This window comes from Schistocerca gregaria, chromosome 5 (genome assembly GCF_023897955.1).
Source record: "Schistocerca gregaria isolate iqSchGreg1 chromosome 5, iqSchGreg1.2, whole genome shotgun sequence".
Lineage (NCBI taxonomy): Eukaryota > Metazoa > Arthropoda > Insecta > Orthoptera > Acrididae > Schistocerca > Schistocerca gregaria.
Window position 1 is genome coordinate 446,048,045 of NC_064924.1, and position 20,738 is coordinate 446,068,782.

The following is a 20,738-nucleotide window of genomic DNA, read 5'->3' on the forward strand; positions in this document are numbered from 1 at the left end:
TTTGAAACTATCATTCATAAGTCGTAACTCTCAGATACGTGTGACTAAGTTCCCTTTACGAACACTATTACAATGTGGCGTTTGGTGTAGGTTAGTCACGTCCGACAGTCCACGTTCATAAACCAAGGAACTTTATTCACTGCGAGGACAGGAGCATGTCCAAAAACAAAAGCTCCTTACTGCCATTGTGTCACACATCGGCGTCGAACCATCTTAAGTACACATCACTCCGTTGTCCTGACTCAGGGGTTGGAGAGGGGGGGGGGGGGGGGGAGAGAGGTCGGGGTATGGTACCACATCCACACCATCGACTTCCGAAGCGACCTGTGTGCTGTTCTTTAAGGGTGATACATTTTGTCCTGTGTGCTTACCTAGTAACACAAATCCGTTGTTATAGTGCTAATGTACGACACGATGCTGTCGGGATACTATCTACACCACATGACAAGGAAAGTACATAACAAATTAACAACACCACGTGCACACCAGACCTATTCAGCTGATGTTACGACTGTGCAGAACCTGGAAGTCAGTACAAGAAGCCCTTCCGCCACGAGCTTGTGCTGTATGAGCCATGTTTATGATAAGTTAAATATTAAAAAATAACATTTTTTGAGTCATTAGTCATCTGCCAAACTCTTCATCTAGGAGCAACACTTACGACCTATGTCCTCAATTGGTCCTCATCTCGTGGTCCTGCGGTAGCGTTCTCGCTTCCCACGCCCGGTTTCCCGGTTTCGATTCCCGGCGGGTTCAGGGATTTTCTGTGCCTCCTGATGGCTGGGTGTTATGTGATGTCCTTTGGTTAGTTAGGTTTAAGTAGTTCTAAGTTCTAGGGGACTAATGAGCATAGATGTTAAGTCCCACAGTGCTCAGAGCCTATGTCCTCAATTATTTGCTGCGTGTAGTTCGATTCTGTCTTGCTCTACCATTTTTACCCGTTACAGCTTGCTCTAATATTGAAAAGGGTCCTGTAGCCACTTTTCATTAGACCGGTAGCCCATTTTCACTAGTATTTCTCTTTCCTTCCTTGTTTCTCTTTTCTCATAATTATCATAATGGCGTGATTGAATGAATGTGGTTGTGCGTCACGTTGATAGACGGTGGTGTAGTCTGCTGCAGAAAGTCTGCGATAGTCGTACAGATTCAGCAGCAGTTGTACAGAATAGCCAACTCCCGTAGTGGTCAAGTAGGCAAAGACGTTTTCGCTACTTGTGAGAAATCCACCTGCGTTAGGTTGGCGGCGAAAATGGCATCTTTGGGTTTTCCGGGCCACGCGGAGCGTGGAAGAGGTTGGAAAAGAAGCGGGGGACAGTCTGCCGCCGGTACGGGAAGCGTCCACAGCTGTGCTCCAATCGAAGAAGGGTGAGTTAGACTGACCGCGTGGAGCGTTGTTACTTGGCGAGGGGAGAGCTGTTAGCTTTTGGTCTCGCTTTTCAACTCTGAAAGATTGAGTTGCCTTGTCGCAGTGAGGAATGCAAAACTTTGGCAGATTTTTCTTTTAGTAAATTTCTGTAGCAGACTTGAATCCACCTTAAGAGCGTCGCACAAAGGTGTCGACAAGAAGTGAGAACTCGCTTCTGTATGAATGTCTGTTTGCCTTCAGCTGTGCCGGCCGCGGTGGTCTCGCGGTTCTAGGCGCGCAGTTCGGAACCGTGCGACTGCTACGGTCGCAGGTTCGAATCCTGCCTCGGGCATGGATGTGTGTGATGTCCTTAGGTTAGTTAGGTTTAAGTAGTTCTAAGTTCTAGGGGACTAATGACCACAGCAGTTGAGTCCCATAGTGCTCAGAGCCATTTGAACCATTGAACCTTCAGCTGTGCCTGTATAAGCTTTCATTTTTCTAAATGTTAATAGCTTTGCCTTCTCGTGAATTTTCCTTGCTTTTTGTATCTTTCGTCCGTGGGGAGCCGACCACGTGGTTGAACATTAAAGTTTTCTTGGGCTACCGTCATCACTAGCTGTCCGGTCTCATATTTGTTTTAAAGAACGTTAACTGTTCATGACTGTGTGATGTGATATTGTTGCAACTTGGCCATAATACCTAGAAATCGCGTCTCCACGAACCACTTCGGCACGCGGGTATACTGCGAAACGTGTACCGTTTCTCGAGTTATTCAGATCAGTTATCAGGCAACAACAGTTGTATGAATGGTTCACACCAATGATTTTAGTTGTAGATTATAGCGGTGAACGTATCGACGCTTTTATTTAATGTTTTAGGAATTAATGTTATCAGGAATTGTGTACATGCCTCACATCCTCATCTTAGGAATAAATGATTTTATTTACAATTTTCTCTTGTGTTCCGAGATTACGTTTTTGCACCTAAGCCACTCGTAGCTTTCCCGTTAGCACATCCAACGCGTTTCCTTGCGCTCAGGTCCAGTGAATAGTCTTCCTTTCTGTTTTGTAACAAATGCTTTAGATTAAGTCTTATTTTCAAGTGTGTTGGTGGGAGCTGATCTTATGCAGTGTTCATGCATTTTCTATTTGATTTTAAATGTTTGGTTGTCGCGAACAGTGCACGGGCAATACTATTAATTACATCGTATCCGCTATGAGCGACATCACAATGTATGCATTTTTGTGAGTTTTTGGTCTGTGATCAAATTAGTTTATTTTCCGACTCGACCAAACCTTCGATTAGTTGTATGGTTAGAGTCGGTGGCGACTCTAATCTTCTCACGTTAACTTCACAAACAATAAGTATTTACATTCCCAATAATAAAAAATACGAGGGTCGGTCAAAAAGTAACGCCTCCCATTTTTTTCTACTTAAAAATATTAAGTTAATTGAAAAATTTTAATTTGGCGCCATTCCTCAAACCTTCTTCTGCAATCCACTGCAGTAGTAACTTTCTGTGTCAACAGGTGGCAGCACAGCAGAAGTTTGTAAGATGGCCGACATCGATGTTCGTTTGAGACAGCGTTGTGTGATTGAATTCTTGAATGCAGAAGGTGAAACGCCCATACGCATTCATGAAAGACTGAAGAAGGTGTATGGTGTTGTGACAGTGGATGTCAGCACTGTTAGACGATGGGTTCGTCGTTGTAAGGAAGCTGAAGGGCAAACACCGTTGACTGACGAAAAGCGGAGCGGCAGGCCGGTGAGTGCAGTGACTCCACACAACATTCAGCAAGTTGATGACATCATTCGTGGTGACCGTCGGGTGACTGCAGATGAAGTGTGTCGCATTATTTCTCTTAGTAAAGGCAGTGTGATCACGATTATTAAACAATTGGGGTACTCAAAAGTTTGTGCACGGTGTGTTCCAAGAATGTTAACCGATCAGAATAAAGAGGCAAGGAAAACAATAGCCTCCCAACACTTGCAGCGCTTCCGTTTGGAGGGAGATGAGTTTCTGAAAAAAGTTGTGACCGGGGACGAAACATGGGTGCATTTTTTTGAACCCGAATCAAAGAGGCAGTCAATGGAGTGGCGTCACACAAGCTCGCTGAGGAAGAAAAAATTCAAAACTGTGCGATCGGCAGGGAAAGTTATGACAACAGTTTTCTGGGATACAGAGGGTGTGATTCTGGTTGATTTTTTGGAGCAGGGATGCACAATAAATTCTGTTCAATACGTCACAACCCTCAAAAAACTTAAAGCACGTCTTCAGCGAGTTCGCCCAACAAAATCAATGGCAGATGTTCTTCTTTTGCATGACAATGCAAGACCACACACCAGTCGTCACACCTCTGACGAGATTGTCAAAATTGGATGGGAAGTTTTGCCTCATCCCCCATACAGCCCTGACCTGGCACCATCAGACTTCCATCTGTTGGGGCCACTAAAAGAAGCTCATCGTGGGATTCATTTTGAAGATGAGGAGGCCGTCAAAACATCCGTGCGTCAATGGCTTAGAAAGCAGAGCTGTGATTTTTACTGTGCTGGGATACATGCCCTTGTTCAAAGATGGACCAAAACTGTAGAGATGGGCGGAGATTACATTGAAAAATGACAAAATCATCCTCAATGTTGTGGTTTTCAACCTATGTAATTGCATTTAAATTTCCTGACAATTAAACGTAGAAAAAAAATAGGAGGCATTACTTTTTGACTGACCCTCGTAATAACTCGTAGAAACAGGTTAGTCACAGTATCATGAAAGTTATTCCGCGATCTCTTAGCAGATGTCCTACCAACCTGATCCCTCTTCCTATCAGCGGCGCGTAGTATCCGTGCGATCTTGCGATATAAGGAGCCTTGCCACAGTTGCCCCCCCCCCCCCCCCCCCCGCAGGTTCGAGTCCTCTCTTGGGCATGTGTGTGTCTGTGTCTTTGTCTGTGTGCGTAATCCTTAGCGTAAGTTAGTTAAAGTTAGATAAGTAGTGTGTAAGCCTAGGGACCGATGACCTCAGCAGTTTGGTTCCATAGAACTTAAACAAATTTCTTTTTATCAGTATTTTCCAAATATTCCTTTCCTCTCTGATTTTCCGGAGACCCCCTCTCATTCCTTACGTTATCAGTCCACCGAATTTTCAACATTCATCCATAGCATCACAACTCGAATGTTTAGGTTCTGTTCTTCTCCGGTTTTCCCACAGTCGATGTTTCACCACCATACAACGCCGCTCAAATTAAGGCCTATGTTTGAAATTGTAGACTTCTCTTAGCCGGAAATACCATTTCTGACAGCACTATTCCGGTTTCTACATCCTGCTCGATCCGTCCGTCATGGGTTTTTGCTGCCTAGGTAGCAGAACTCCTTTACTTCATCTACTTCGTGATCATAAGTCCCGATACTAAGTGTTTCGCTGTTCTCATTTTTGCTACTTTTCATTACTTTAGTCTTTCTTCACTTTACTCTCAGTTCTTATTTTGTGTTCATTAGACTGTTCATCCCATTCAACATAACCTGTAATTCTCCTTCACTTCCACTGATAGCAATGTCATTAGCGAAACCTATGATAGATATCTTTTCACCTTGAATATTAATCTCACTGTTGAACCCTCCTTTAATTTCCGTCATTGCTCCATCGATGTATCGACGTATAGATCGAAATGTAGTGGCAAAAAAAATATATTCGTGTCTTTCACTCTTCTCAATACTAGCCCTTTGTTCCTGGTCTTTCTCTCTTATTTTCTCCTCTTGGTTCATTTTCATATCGTATATTACCTGTTTTCCCTACAGCTTACCTTTATTTTTTTTCAGAATTTCGAACATCTTGTGCCATTTGACAATGTCGAGTGCTTTTTCCGGGTCGACAGAGCCTATGAACGTCTCTTGATTTTCCTTAGCCTTGCTTCCATTATTGCCTCTCTGGTGCCTTTATCTTTCCTAAAGCCAGACTGATCGTCGTCTAACAATATCTCAATTTTTTTTTTCATTCGTATGTGTAGTACTCTTGTCAGCAACTTGGATGAATGAGCTGTTAAGCTGATTGTGCGATAAATCTCGTTCTTATTTAATTAAAATTTTATCATCATTAGAGTTGATCTGAAGTTTAGTTCATTATTTAAGTCTTTCTGTATCCCTTAGATAAACTACACTGATGCCATGAGTGAGGAATTGCTTTTGTTGAGGCCAATAGACATCAGAACTTGGTTGAAATGGCTTTGCTGGATTTCGAATATGTCATAATTAAGCAGCGACGCCGCTGACACTCCCTCGGTCGCTTGCTTTCTAGAAATTTGATTTACTTGTGCTCGTAGAATCAATACAGTTCTTACTGATGCAAGTACAATTCTGCAATGAGATTTGAATGATCTTTACGGTAGCGTAGCATTTCATAAATGAGGAAACGAGACAATAATGTTTCCCAAAGAGTAAGAGACGGTGCGCGTAGATTCGGGCGTTGAAGCATCCAGTATACATCGTTGCGAAAACTGTATGAGTGTAGTCTGTAGCCACAATAGTAAATCAGTCACAGTGTAAAGAAATAAACTATTTTACTCATTTTTCACTAACGAAATATGTTGTTGAATTCTTTACACCAGTTTGGAAACGAAATATTAACTAACTAACTACATGTAGCAGGAATCTCTATTTACGTTTGTAAATTAACAGTTGACATCGACATGATGTATAACCTTAAACTTTATATACGGCCAAGATCGCGTTCAAAACTATTTCTTACTGGCCGCTTTCGACAGATGAAACTGTCATGTTCAGGTTTTCAGTACCTGATTAGGTTGTATGTCATCGTGTCGTGATAAAATTTTAGTGGAGAGGATATTGCACATTCCACACGGGTTTATGAAAAATAAAGTTGCAAGCATGTCTGTGACAAGTCAAAATTTACACAGCTAAAAATCACTTCGTGGAACTTGTTAAAATCCACAATGCACAGTAAATGTGCACATTTATGTCATTTTTTACGTTTACAGTGGCATAAATTGAATAATGGCATCTAAAACGCCATAAATGCGCAGTTATTTAAAAACTGACTGGCATCAAGCATGACTGCTTAGTGTGCTACATATGTGGACATGCTAACTTCCATAAGGTACGAGTACATCTTAGCCGTGTATATTTTTCCTTGCGCGAAACATGTCTGTAATTTTATTTTTGACAAAACCTATGGGAAATTCACAGTGTATTCTCCTTTAAACTGTTAACATGACATGAGAAATGAACGCGCAATGGAACAAGAAGCGCAACCAAAAATTTTGTAAAGATATGAAAATGACAGTCTTAGCCGTCGAAATATGTCAATAAAAATATTTTTGAACGCGATTTTCGCTAAGGAAAAAAAAAAAAAAACTTTAACGCACATGCACGTTCACTCCTTCTCATTTATCATTATGAGAAACTTCAATCACAGTGTATGATATAATACAATGAATGACACAGCCCTCCGCTAGTTGCCTCGTAGCAGTGCGTGAGTATACGTGGTGAGTAGCGCGAGACCGCAGGCGGCCCATACCACCTCCCAGCGCCCACCGGACAGCGGTCACTCCGTGTTCCGGGTCGGGGCGCCAGCAACAGCTACGGGTAACCCGAGCGTCCCGCGTCTTCCTGGAAACGGGATACGGAGATGGACGAGCACCGACCCGGCTGGCAAGTGGACTGGAAAACCATCCGCGCGCGCCGCAGACGCACGGCCCGGCAGTATCCGTGTCGGGCGCGCACCGCAGGCCGACCGCACACGCCCGCCGCCGCCGCCGCCGCCGCCGCCGCCGCCGAAAGCCACCTTGCTCGCGCCTTCCGGATCACTTGCCGCTACAAATCTGCGGACAGGTTCAGCAGTGGCCGAAATGAAACACACGCTGCCACACTCGGCGCGTAGTTAGTTCTGCAGACCGCAGTTCTGAAACGTAATACGGCACGCAGGTTTCTTGTTAACACGTTACAGAGACCACTCACAGCCTTTGAGATCAAGGTGAGCTGTACCGTAATCTGTACTTTGATTCCTTGCTGGTAACTGTGTCCCACTTGTCGGAGAAATTTTAAATTATTTTTTCCATGTAACTTATTTCATTAGTATGGAGAGTACAAGGCAGTAATCATTCAGACCGCGCAAAGAACGATATAGAAGGACGTGAGTTCCTTGAAGCATTAGCGTTACGGGACTTGATGTAAATCATAAATATTTTAACAGCCGTTAGGACCCAGTAACTTCTATCTGGAGGACTTGTATCAGTTAAGATCAAAATAAAGCCAGAGCAATTTTGGATTCTGTCGATGTTAGGTAATGTGGTGAAATATTGTCGCTTTCGTGAAATTATTTTTGTAACACTTCCATAAAATGGTATGCATTTTAAAATGTGGGGTTACTTTAGCTCGGGCAAAGTAAACCCAACATGAGGAATAAGTGGTCTAGAACCTGATGGTGATTATGAAAGTTTCTCTGACGAGCAAGATTATGTCCAGACACAAAAACATGTTGACACATAAATTATCAGTGGGACAAAATGCAGAAGCTTTACACGCCAACGAGAATACCCCAAAATTGTGGCTGTGGTTCGTCCTGAGGGTGTTGAAGTGAACTGTAGTACAAAAGACGATGTCCTGTTGCAAATGGCCAGAACAAAAAGATAGATATTTTATCCTTGGGTGGATTTGATAAAGACTATTGTGGTTGGCAGGAAAGCCAACACCGTATTGCTAAAGGAGGCCGAAATGCACGCGATTTAGCTCACGCAGGCTGGCGTGAGGTCTGGAACATGAGAAGGGAATTAGAATTGAGAAAAACGGACGTAGCTGGTGGAATACTTAACTTTAATCCATTAATGGATAACGTCGCTCTTTATGGTACATGATTCACAATATCAATAGTACGGATACTGGCGCCTTGCTAGGCCGTAGCAAATAACGTAGATGAAGGCTATGCTAACTATCTTCTCGGCAAATGAGAGCGCAGAAGTCAGTGAACTATCGCTAGCAAAGTCGGCTGTACAACTGGGGCGAGTGCTAGGAAGTCTCTCTAGACCTGCCGTGTGGCGGCGCTCGGTCTGCAATCACTGATAGTGGCGACACGCGGGTCCGACGTATACTACCGGACCGCGGCCGATTTAAAGGCTACCACCTAGCAAGTGTGGTGTCTGGCGGTGACACCACAAAAACTAACAAAACGTTGCTATTTTCAAATGCCAGAGCTTCGGTTATTTGCGTAATAAGGATCATATCCATACTGCACAGTATCCTTAACATACATTACCTTTGCAGATAGTTACCACAGTGTGATATGAAAGTTGATAATGAATTAGTTGAATGCTGAAATATTGTACTCTTGCATATTTACTGCAGAAATCTCTGAATGAAGTACAGTGTTTCTTATTCCTGACTTGAAGAAATTAGTGATTTATTTGTTTCTGATGCTCCTGTATGCCAATTCTACAGATATTCATTATGTTTGTTTATTCTGACATTATATTACTGCTTTTTATGAAGAAGTAAGTAAATGGTTAGAAGTAGCCCAAAGTGTGGGTAACATTGATCCAATTTCTTTATGGTACTACAACAGCAGATGTGAAGTATTTTCTTTAATACCATTTTTAAATAATGACAAGTCTTTGAGAACACTAGAAAAATTTATTTGAAATTTTCTCTCTGCGTCTGTCCTTAGTTTTCTTCCCATATATGAAAGGTCGGGCAAAAATTAGACAAAAGTAGACCCGATTTAAAGTACCTAGTGACTGATTATGTGGGTCAGAATGCTTTAGTCGGTGTCTTAATAATATCTTAATACATGTCGATTATCAATAAAAACTAAACGTTATGTTTATTTGATTATCTCCAGCTCAGATGACGGCCTTGGAACGGAAACTTCTTTATCGCCCCTTATAATTACAGTTTTTCAAAAGCGTTTTTTCTTGCTATTGCCAGTATGCAGTTTATATTTTCAGTGTCCCCGCCAGCTGACATAGAGATGAATACAGAGGAGGTGTTGTAGGTATAGCAGTGGAATAATACAGAATGCTGCCACAGCATGCGTGTGAAGCATGGAATGGGCAGAGCCACTGATTCAAGTGGAACGTCTGCGGACCAAACCGTCCTCACACGGAACGAGACACCTAACTTCGACATTAATGCGGAAGGTACATCCGACCTTAAGAGAGACAGCGCTGCCGGCACACGGGATAAACTGGCTAACGTGATTTACGGTCTGACCGCTCTGCAACGACCGCTTTCTTTATGAAAATGGTAACGCAAACTCAAAATGGTCGTCATAAAATAGGTGCTTTAACTCTGTTAGAGACTGTCGAAAGCCAGTGGCGAAAATCGCGAAGAATATTCTGCACTCGCTGATGGCTTGAAGAAACAATTGCTGGTAGAGGAACATTACATACTACTGTACAACGATCTGTGATATACACGGTATTCGGAAATTCCCGTTAGAAACTTCTAGGGAGTGAGTAGATAAATTCTTGAACTAGAACCCCTGTCCTGAAACTTACCGTTTTCGTGCTACAACCGATTGAAAATATGAAACTTCCTAGCAGATTAAAACTGTGTGCCGGACCGAGACTCGAACTCGGCATCTTTGCCTTTCACGGGCAAGTGCTCTACCAACTTTTTTTTTTTTTCTTTTTTTTTTGTGTGCCCGACCGAGACTCGAACTCGGGACCTTTGCCTTTCGCGGGCAAGTGCTCTAACAACTTTTTTTTTTTTTATTAATTTATTTATTTTACATATATTTGTTCATATCACATATGACGCCCTCCAGGCGAAAAAAAAAATTATGTGGAATTACCATCAGTAACATATAAAATAGAAAGGGAATTATAGGAATTAAAGAAAACGCCCTCCTGGCAGAACAGACAAAGCAGCATCCGCGTCCCGCCAACTTGTGGGTAGACGCACACCGAATCCCAAGGCAGTCAGGCATGTTCCAGGCACGTCTTCACGAAGAATATTGCATTTTCCGGTACATGGGACTTAGTCCTGGTATTACACACTCTCATTGAAGTCATCTTCTCATACCTGGGACACCCCAGCTGCAGGGGGGATCGAAGAAGGCACTACCCAAAAAGTTGGCATAGTACTGACGGTATCGCGGATGGTGCATGAGAAAAGTAAAGCGATCTTGCAGGAATGTCCAAAAATCAAGAACACTCTTATCACCTTCATGGAACAAATAAGAGATCGAGAGACCTTTTATCCAGATCACAGCGTTGGTCTTCGTACTTGGGAAGTATGTCTCATCTGGGAACAGAAGAGATTTCGGTGTAATGGCATGGGGAGCCGTACGTAGAAGAAAGGCAAGTATCTTCTGAATCAGCTGCCACACCTCTGCAGAAGATCCACACATCAGTCGATGTTCGTCCGTATCAAGCGTTTGACAGCGAGGACACAGCGGCGAATCTGTCATTTTTATGGCATGTAGACGAAGTTGTGTCATGTATTTTCCATTAACGACCAAATACCAGGTCGCACGTGCGCTCGTGTCTAGGTATATATGGTGTACAGAACGCCATACCACGGGCCATGCGATCGTAGGATATCGCCTTTCCACAACATTCCGAGTGTGATTTCTCATCATGATTCGGTAAACATCACGTGCCATAGGGGGTCTGGTACTAGGCAAGTCGGCATGGACATAACTGTATTCGATGAAAAAGGTCCGGATATGTGAGAGAGGGGAAGAAATATGGGCTACTGCAACGGGTGCCACTCGAGAGGGAGGGGCCACTTCATCAATCAGGCTTCCCGATAATCCGTTTCGGCGGCGGATCCACGATTTAACCATCGTACTTACATAAAGGGCAGCTGCTCTCGCTCGGACGTTGACAAGGCCGAGGCCGCCATCTCGAGGAGGAAGTGTCAGCGTGTCGTAGCGGACTTTGAAGATAAGACCCGCGCTAACAAAGTAGCCGAACGCCGCCTGAAGTCTGTGTGCCATTGCCTTTGGCATCGGTAAAATCTGTGCTAAATGGGGTAGTCGCGAGACTAGATGAGTGTTAACAAAATCCACCCTTTGTAACATGTCCAATGCTCTCAGGAGGTTGCCACGAACGTTCGTGCGGATAGCTTGAAGCAGGCGTTTGTAGTTAAATGAGATCGTGCGCTGTATATCACGCGTGAAGGTGATCCCCAAACATTTGAGCTTGTCCACTAATGGCAATGGTGCCACACTCTCAGATGGAAGGCCTCTACCGACGGACATAGCACTAGATTTCGTCAGGTTCACACGGCTGCCCGCAGCAGCCCCGTACTGGTTGATCCACGCCAGTGCCTCTCGCACTTCATCCTCCGATAGAACCAAGAACACCAAGTCATCTGCATAGGCGCGGCAGATGAAAGAAGTCCCCCTCATTGTTATGCCTGTCAATCGGCTCCTCAAACCGTGTAATAGTGGCTCAAGGGCAATGGCGAAAAGCAGCATCGACAGCGGACATCCTTGACGGACCGACCGCATGACGTTAATAGGGCCCGCCACACGGCCATTGACCAGCACCCGCGACGTGGCACCTCGGAGAAGCCGCAAGACGAGGTGTATAAACCTGTGGGGAAAGGCCATCCGTCGGAGTACGTTTTCGAGAAAGTCATGACTCACTCTATCAAAGGCGTGGTCGAAGTCCACTGTCACTAAGGCACCACGACTGCGACATGTCATCGTCAGGGCTATAACGTCACGGTAATCGCTGAGTGCCGTCTGAATGTTACTATCACCTCCAAAGCACGTTTGATCCAGAGAGATAACTTGAGGGACGACGCGCCTAATGCGAGCGCCAAGAATCCGGGTAAAAATCTTGAAGTCACAATTTAACATGGTCAGCGGCCGATAATGTTCCACTCCTCGACCTCCCGATGGCTTGGGGACCGGGATAAGCAAGCCTTCTACGAATTCGGGTGGGAGAGGAAAGTCAGGGTTCATCAGTTCTTCATACATCGCAGTCCAGCGTGAGCCCATGATGTCATGAAATGTGTGGTAAAACTCCAGCGGGAACCCATCTGGACCTGGGGCTTTGTTTGCCGCACCCTTATGAAGAGCATCGGCGACGTCATCAGCCGTAATTGTCGCCGTGAGAATCTCCGCAGCAGACTCGTCCAGGGTATCTGTCAAGGAACGGAGGACATCAGACATTACCGCCACGTTCCGGTCCTCTGCTGCATAGAACTCGTTGTAGTGATCCACGAAGGCTCTTACGATGTCATTCTGGGACGTCAATCGACGACCATCTGGCATGTCGAGGGCGTTGATCAACTTTCTACGACACCGCTGCTTCTCTCGGATAACATGATGCATGGACGGGAGCTCTCCTGGTACACATTCGTGACATCTTGCGCGTACTACTGTGCCTTCAAGGCGGTGACGCATAAGAGAAATTATCTTCGCCTTAATACGTTGAATTTCAACCTGTCGTTGAACTGAGGGGGCAAGGTTTGAGAGTTCCCGGAGAATTGTGAAATAGTATTCCATGGTATGTCGGTGCCATAACATTTTATCGCGACCGTAATTCATCATAGAACGACGTAAAGCAGGCTTGGCGCAGTCGATCCACCACCGAAGTGTTGAAGGATACGCTGGAAGGCGTCTCACACAGTTGTTCCACGTCGTCTCTACGACCTGCCTACATTCCGGATCCTTGAGATGGGCCACATTCAGCTTCCACAGGCCTCGACCGCGCCACACCTTCTGCCTCTGGAGTGAAACAGTGCAAATGTAGGCGATATGGTCGGAAAAGGCGGTAGGCCATAACTCAGCGTCAAGCGTGGCAGTTACGAGTCCTGGGGACACGTAGACACGGTCAAGACGACTTGCTGAATGGCTGGTGACGTACGTATACCCAGGCCGATCGCCATGCACGCGGTCCCAAGTATCGGTGAGTTTCAGTTCATGCACAAGCAGCTTGAGTTCCTGGCATGTGGTGAAATGGGGATGTTGGTCCTTTTGGGATAACACACAATTGAAGTCGCCGCCAAGAACAATATGGTCGTAGCGTCCGACAAACAAAGGAGCGATCTGTTCTGAATAGAATCGCGACCGCTCCCGTCGCTTGGCCGTGCCCGAGGGAGCGTAAACATTGATGACTCGAACACCGTGGAAAGTCACAGCAAGACCCCTAGCTGATGGTAGGTAAATCACGTCATCTACATCAATGCCTTCCTTTAAAAGAATAGCTGTCCCACTGCCACCGTCGGCACACGGCGTGAGGTAGGAAACATAGCCATAGACATTAGGAAACGTCGCCAGGCGAACTTCCTGCAAAAGGGCAACATCTAGGTCCGACGCCCTCAACATATCACGGAGCAATTGTAGTTTGACAGGGGTGCCAATGGTGTTGACATTGATGGAGCCAATCCTGTAAGCTTGTCGTAGAATTGGGGCTACAGGGACGCTCATGGAGGCACGAAGAGCCGCAGCGAACAAGAATGTTGTCCCAGTAGGCTGCACATCCCCATCCTGTAACCCTGTCGATTAGGAGTCGTTGGCTGGAGCAGCGGCATTCGCGGCTGTCTCACTAATTGGTGTTTCGTCGGCTACATCGTCAGACCACGCAAGGGTGCGTGGATGGTGTGCGTCCAGGGTAGTACCAGCAGAGTCCGAAGGCAGTGTCACGTCGGTGGTGGAAGAGTTGTCCTGGCTCAGCTGTTGTTCAACGTCCATAGGTACAGCGCCTGGTGCATGCAAGGATGGTTGTACGTCCGACGGAGTGCAAGTTGGTGCTTCCACCACGGATTCGTCCTTCGGGGGAACAACTTGATAATTTTGATCTTCATCGTCTTGAGACTGCGTCCTGCAGGTGTCAGACGGGGCGATCCGCCGTTTCCGACGTCTCTTCGGCGACCGTTGCTTGCGCACGTGATCTTCAGTGTCCGAAGACGCCTGGGGATCCGGATGTTCAGGCACAAAAGCATCGGTAGGCACAATCATGGAGTCAAGGGCCATCCCCTGTCCTTGAGATTGCTCACCACTGCACACGTCGGGAGGAGGAGGCAAGGGCGTCGGTCCGTCCGCAACAGCCTGAGGCAGTACCGGAGACGACGATGTACCAGTAGTAGGAGCCAGTGGTGTTCGCGGTCGGGGGTCGCTATGGAGAGCTTCGACAAACGTCAGCGGTAGCGACGTCGGAGCGGTCGTGGCCGGCAGGTCCCCAGGCGGTAACTGTGTGATTCTGCGCTGCAGACAGCTGGAACGGAGGTGTCCTTCTTTGCCACATCCCGAGCATGTCTTCGGCTGTCCATCATAAATAATAATTGCACGGCAGCCACCAATATATAAGTAGGACGGCACATGTTTGGTTAGTTCTATGCGGATCTGCCGTACTCCATTGAGAACCGGGTATGTAGTGAACTGAACCCACTTCTCAGCTGTGTGGCTAATCACTTTTCCATATGGATGGAATGCAGATACCACTACCTCTGAAGGCACCTCGAAAGGGAGTTCAAAAACACGTATCGTGCGCAGTCCAAGTCCCGCATGTTCCACAGTTACGTCACCAATGTGTCCATCAGAGTGACGGAACTTAAGACCACTTCGAGTTGCATCTAGAATTTTTTCACATATGTCTTCGTTGACCAATTTCACGTATACCACACTGCTCACTATAGAAAGGTGGATGCCAACAAGATCGTTGCAGTCAATCTTGACTTCATCTCTGATAAACTGTTCGATTTCCAGTGCTTTTGGTCGGGCATATTCAGGTGCAAAGCTAATCTTCAGTGTCGATTTTCGGTGGGCATAAGCCATTCTCTGTCGAATGAAATATAGCGCGCTAAGACGGCAGAATCACGTAAACAACTCCGCGAGCGAGCTGCGCGGCGAGGACGTAAACAAGACGTCCGTGCCGCTAGCGTGCCGAAAGGCGACTACACTAACTGAGCTACCCAAGCACGACTCACGACCCGCCCTCACAGCTTTAGTTCTGCCAGTACCTCGTCTCTACCTTCCAAACTTTAGAGAAGCTCTCCTACGAAACTTTCAGAACTAGCACTCCTGAACGAAGAGATATTGCGGAGACATGGCTTGGCCACAGCCTTGGGGATGTTTCCTGAATGAGATTTTCACTCTGAAGTGGAGTATGCGCTGATAGGAAACTTCCTGGCAGATTGAAACTGTGTGCCGAACTTGAGACTTTTGCCTCGGTTCGCAGGAGAGCTTCTGTAAAGTTTGGAAGTTAAGGAGACGAGGTACTGGCAGAATTGGAGCTGTGAGGGTAGGGCGTGAGTCGTGCTTGGGTACCTCAGTTGGTAGAGCAGTTGCTACCGATAGGCAAAGGTCACGAGCACGAGTCTCGGTCCGGCACACAGTTTTAATCTTCCAGGAAATTTCATATCAGCGCACACTCCGCTGCAGAGTGAAAATTTCATTCTCGATTGATAATATGTTGGTAAAGCGACTACTTTTACATGTAATTGACTAGGCGTGATCCAGAAGATCACGTGTTTTCCACTCATTAAAAGCCAAAGAGTACTCACTGACGGGTTCTCTTCAAAGTGATGCAGTACGGCCTTTGCAGTTCTCCTTGGAGCAGCACAGTCATCCCTGTCGGCGGTAAAGGTACTCTTTCTCGAAGCCGTTACGTAATTGTGGTGAAAAGAGTATTCGATAGAATCGGACGTTGTGGAGAACGATCTTGATAAACGTGACGAGCAGCTCTTCCATTACCGTGAGTTTCACCGTTCATAAGGATGATGTCGGTATATTCTGCAAACGTGTACGCCAGCATATTGCTCTAACGCAAACAGACGCATGAATGAGGCTCGAACCAGGTCAGAGAGATGGGACAGACTTGAAATGACATCAGCTAATCAGATGTAATCAACCTCCACCATGACTACCGTGACCCTTACCCTAGCAAACATGTTTTCAACCGTCTGTAGCATGGAAATGGTACTTTTACGGACATGGGTTCCTTCTGTATCGTTATTAAATTCAGCACTACTCGCTCGTCTCCAACTCCAGGTAATTGGTAAATGTTACCTGGCGAACCTGTTTGTGCCGGCCGGCCTGGCCGAGCTGTTCTAGGCGCTTTAGTCTGGAACCGCGCGACTGCTACGGTCACAGGTTCGAATCCTGCCTCCGGCATGGATATCTGTGATATTCTTAGGTTAGCTAGGTTTAAGTAGTTCTAAGTTCTAGGGGACTGATGACCCCAGTTGTTAAGTCCCATAGTGCTCAGAGCCATTTGAACCTGTTCGTTTACTCATTTACCTGTAATGCACGTTGCGAAAATGGTTCAAATGGCCCTGAGCATTATGGGACTATGGTCATCAGTTCCCTAGAACTTAGAACTACTTAAAGCTAACTAACCTAAGGACATCATACACATCCATGCCCGAGGCAGGGTTCGAACCTGCGACGTAGCGGTCACGCCCTTCCAGACTGTAGCGCCTAGAACCTCTCGGTCACCCCGACCGGCAATGCACGTTTCGACATTCGAGTAGTGTGTTTAGTGGAATGTTTCTCCACCTTTGCTGAGATGCGGAGTTCGTGCCTGCCGCTGTTAGTAGACAAGCTGTAGTTCAAAACAGGTAAGACAAGAAAAAAAAAGAGTATGCAAGAATAGTGGATGCGGCCACCCCGACCGGCAATGCACGTTCCGACATTCGAGTAGTGTGTTTAGTGGAATGTTTCTCCACCTTTGCTGAGATGCGGAGTTCGTGCCTGCCGCTGTTAGTAGACAAGCTGTAGTTCAAAACAGGTAAGACAAGAAAAAAAAAGAGTATGCAAGAATAGTGGATGCGGCCACCCCGACCGGCAATGCACGTTCCGACATTCGAGTAGTGTGTTTAGTGGAATGTTTCTCCACCTTTGCTGAGATGCGGAGTTCGTGCCTGCCGCTGTTAGTAGACAAGCTGTAGTTCAAAACAGGTAAGACAAGAAAAAAAAAAGAGTATTCAAGAATAGTGGATGCGGCCACCCCGACCGGCAATGCACGTTTCGACATTCGAGTAGTGTGTTTAGTGGAATGTTTCTCCACCTTTGCTGAGATGCGGAGTTCGTGCCTACCGCTGTTAGTAGACAAGCTGTAGTTCAAAACAGGTAAGACAAGAAAAAAAAAAGAGTATGCAAGATTAGTGGATGCTAGTTAAAGCTTACAGAAAGATGCACTTGAAATGGTGTAGTCTACAGCTCGGCGAAACGAAATCAGGAGAAGGAGTTGACGAAAAAAAGTGAGGGAACACACTCGCTGCCCTGGACCACATAGTGGGACGTGCCTTTTCCGGCCGAGGAATGCCCCTAGCACCTCCGGCAGCCTGTCTGCTGGGCAGCCGACCGCTTCAAGGCGAGAACACGGCCGTCCGGCACCTGTGCCCCTGGTTAGCAGCGGGTGAGCAGGTGCCAGCCAACAGGGCATTGTGCGCCCGCTGGGTGGCCGTCGCTCGTGACTGACTTCAAGGTTGGATGAGCTGCGCGCCGCAGCACACATTGTCTACGGCAGGCGTCGAAAACACTGCTCTTTGGGTCGCCGTGTCCGTGTCCTGTCCTTTCCGCCACGGAGCCACTTCACGCTATCGGTGGCTACCGGACCCCACACGGTATGGACTTTTGGCTCTCACAGGCCACCTGTAACTAATACAACAATTACTATCATTGAAATGCAAAAGTCATGGGATAGTTCTTATAATTAAATGTATCCCTGAGACATTTAAGTCTCTTTTTTTAATTATCTACGATAATGATCGAAGCAGACGAAATGAATTAAAATTTGTGCTGCGGCCGGGATTTAAACCCGGGTGATCTTGCTTGGTTCTTTCCTTTTTTGTTTTGTTCATTATAGTTCGTTGTAATTGTTCGTGGCGGACGTCCCCTGACGCCCGTTGAAGTTCATTTTTGAGCCGTTCACTCAGTTTTTTTTTATTAAAGAGGGCTGCTGACCCATTTTTTTTTTTTTTAAATCTCATTTTGTTCGCTGTTGTTCGTTGCATTTTCTCGGGGTGGACGTCGTAAGACATCCGTTTTTGTTCGTTATTGATGCATTAACTCAGAACTCAGTTTTTTAATTACAGAGGGCAGCTAACCCTCAGACCGAACACGTTGAGCTACCATACCGGCATCCTCCTGTAACTAACACAACAATTACTATCATTGAAATGCAAAAGTCATGGGATAGTTCTTATATTTAAATGTTTCCCTGAGACATTAAAGTCTCTTTTTTAATTATCTGCGATAATGATCGAAGCAGGCGAAATGAATTAAAATTTGTACTGTGGCCGGGATTCAAACCCTGGTGATCTTGCTGGTTAGGCAGAAACGCTAACCACTACACTACCACAGCAAAATTGTCAACATTGCTACACGAACTATCTAGCTGAGTGCCCACCCCAACGCAAACCTCAATTCATTTTCCCTTATGTATTGTCACTACAGCCAGGGCTCTCCGATATTGGCAAGCACTCCAGCATTGGACGTAATAGGTCGTCCTTGTACCTTTGGTGATCTTAAGGATCTTATAATTAAATGTTTCCCTGAGACAAAATGGTTCAAATGGCTCTGAGCACTATGGGACTCAACATCTTAGGTCATAAGTCCCCTAGAACTTAGAACTACTTAAACCTAACTAACCTAAGGACATCACACACATCCATGCCCAAGGCAGGATTCGAACCTGCGACCGTAGCAGTCCCGCGGTTCCGGACTGCAGCGCCAGAACCGCACGGCCACCGCGGCCGGCAAATGCCGGCTTCCCTGAGACAGTTAAGTCTCTTTTTTTATTATCTACGATAATGATCCTAGCAAGCAAGATCACCCGGATTCGAGTCCCGGCCGCAACACAAATTTTAATTTATTTCGTTTCCTTCTATCATTGTCATGGGATAGTGATACGCACAGATAGCGGGCCGGCTGGTGTGGCCGAGCGGTTGTAGGCGCTTCAGACTAGAACCGCGCGACCGCTACGTCGCAGGTTCGAATCCTGCCTCGGACATAGACGTGTGTGATGTCCTTAGGCTAGTTAGGTTTAAGTTGTTCTAAGTCCTAGGGGACTGATGACCTTAGATGTTATGTCCCATAGTGCTCAGAGCCATTTGAACCATTTGAACAGTTAGCGGGGTGTTGTGTGCTGTCCTTAGGTTAGTTAGGTTTAAGTAGTTCTAAGTTCTAGGAGACTGATGACCATAGATGTTAAGTCCCATAGTGCTCAGAGCCTGCCGGCCGCTGTGGTCTCGCGGTTCTAGGAGCGCAGTCCGTAACCGTGCGACTGCTACGGTCGCAGGTTCGAATCCTGCCTCGGGCATGGATGTGTGTGATGTCCTTAGGTTAGTTAGGTTTAAGTAGTTCTAAGTTCTAGGGGACTAATGACCACAGCAGTTGAGTCCCATAGTGCTCAGAGCCATTTGAACCATTTGCTCAGAGCCATTTGAACCATTTTGAACAGATAGCGGTGGTGTCGTGTACACAAGATATAAAAAGGGCATTTCATTAGTGGAGCTGTCACTTGTACTCCAGTGATTCGTGTGAAAAGTTTTCCGACTTGATAATGGCCGCACGACGGGAATTAACAGACTTTGAACGAGGAATGGTGGTCGGAGCTACACGCAGGGGACATTCCGTACCTGGAATCGTTAGGGAATTCAATATTCCGATATCTACGATGCAGGAGTGTGCTGAGAATATCAAATATCATGCATTACCTCTCAGCACGGAAAATGCAGTGGCTGATGGCCTTCACTTACTGTCCGAGAGCAGCAGCGTTTGTCGAGAATTATCAGCCCTAATAGACAAGCAACACGGCGTGAAATATACACAGATACCAATGGGGGACGAACGACGAACGTACCTATTATGACAGTGCGGCCAAATTTGGCGTTAATGGGCTGTGGCAGCTGACGACCGATGCGGGTGCCGTAGGTGAAAGCACGACATGGGCTGCAGCGCCCTTCCTGGGCTCGTGACGGCTGGAAACGCCGCAGTCCGACGAGTCCCGATTTAAGTTGGTAAGAGCTGACGCTGGGGTTTGAGAGTGGTGCAGACCTCACGAAACCATGGAAACAAGTTGTCAACAAAGCACTGTGCAAGCTGGTAGTGGCTCCATAATGGTGTGGGCCATGTTTACACGGAATGGAATGTGGCCTCTGATTCAAACTGAACCGATCACTGACTGGAAATTGTTACGTTCGACTACTTGGAGATCATTTTCAGCCGTTCGTGAATTTAATGTTCCTAAAGAACGATGGAGCTTTTATGAATGAGAATTCGCCAAGTCACTCGGTTGCAACTGTTCTCAGTTGAAGAACATTCTGGACAATTTCTAGAGAATGATTTGGCCACCTAGATCGCTCGACATGGATCCCATAGGATTAACGTGATAATCGAGAGATGAGTTCGTACCCAAAATCCTGCACCGGCAACACTTTCGCAATTATGGACGGATAGAGGGACAGCGTCACTCAGTATTTCTAC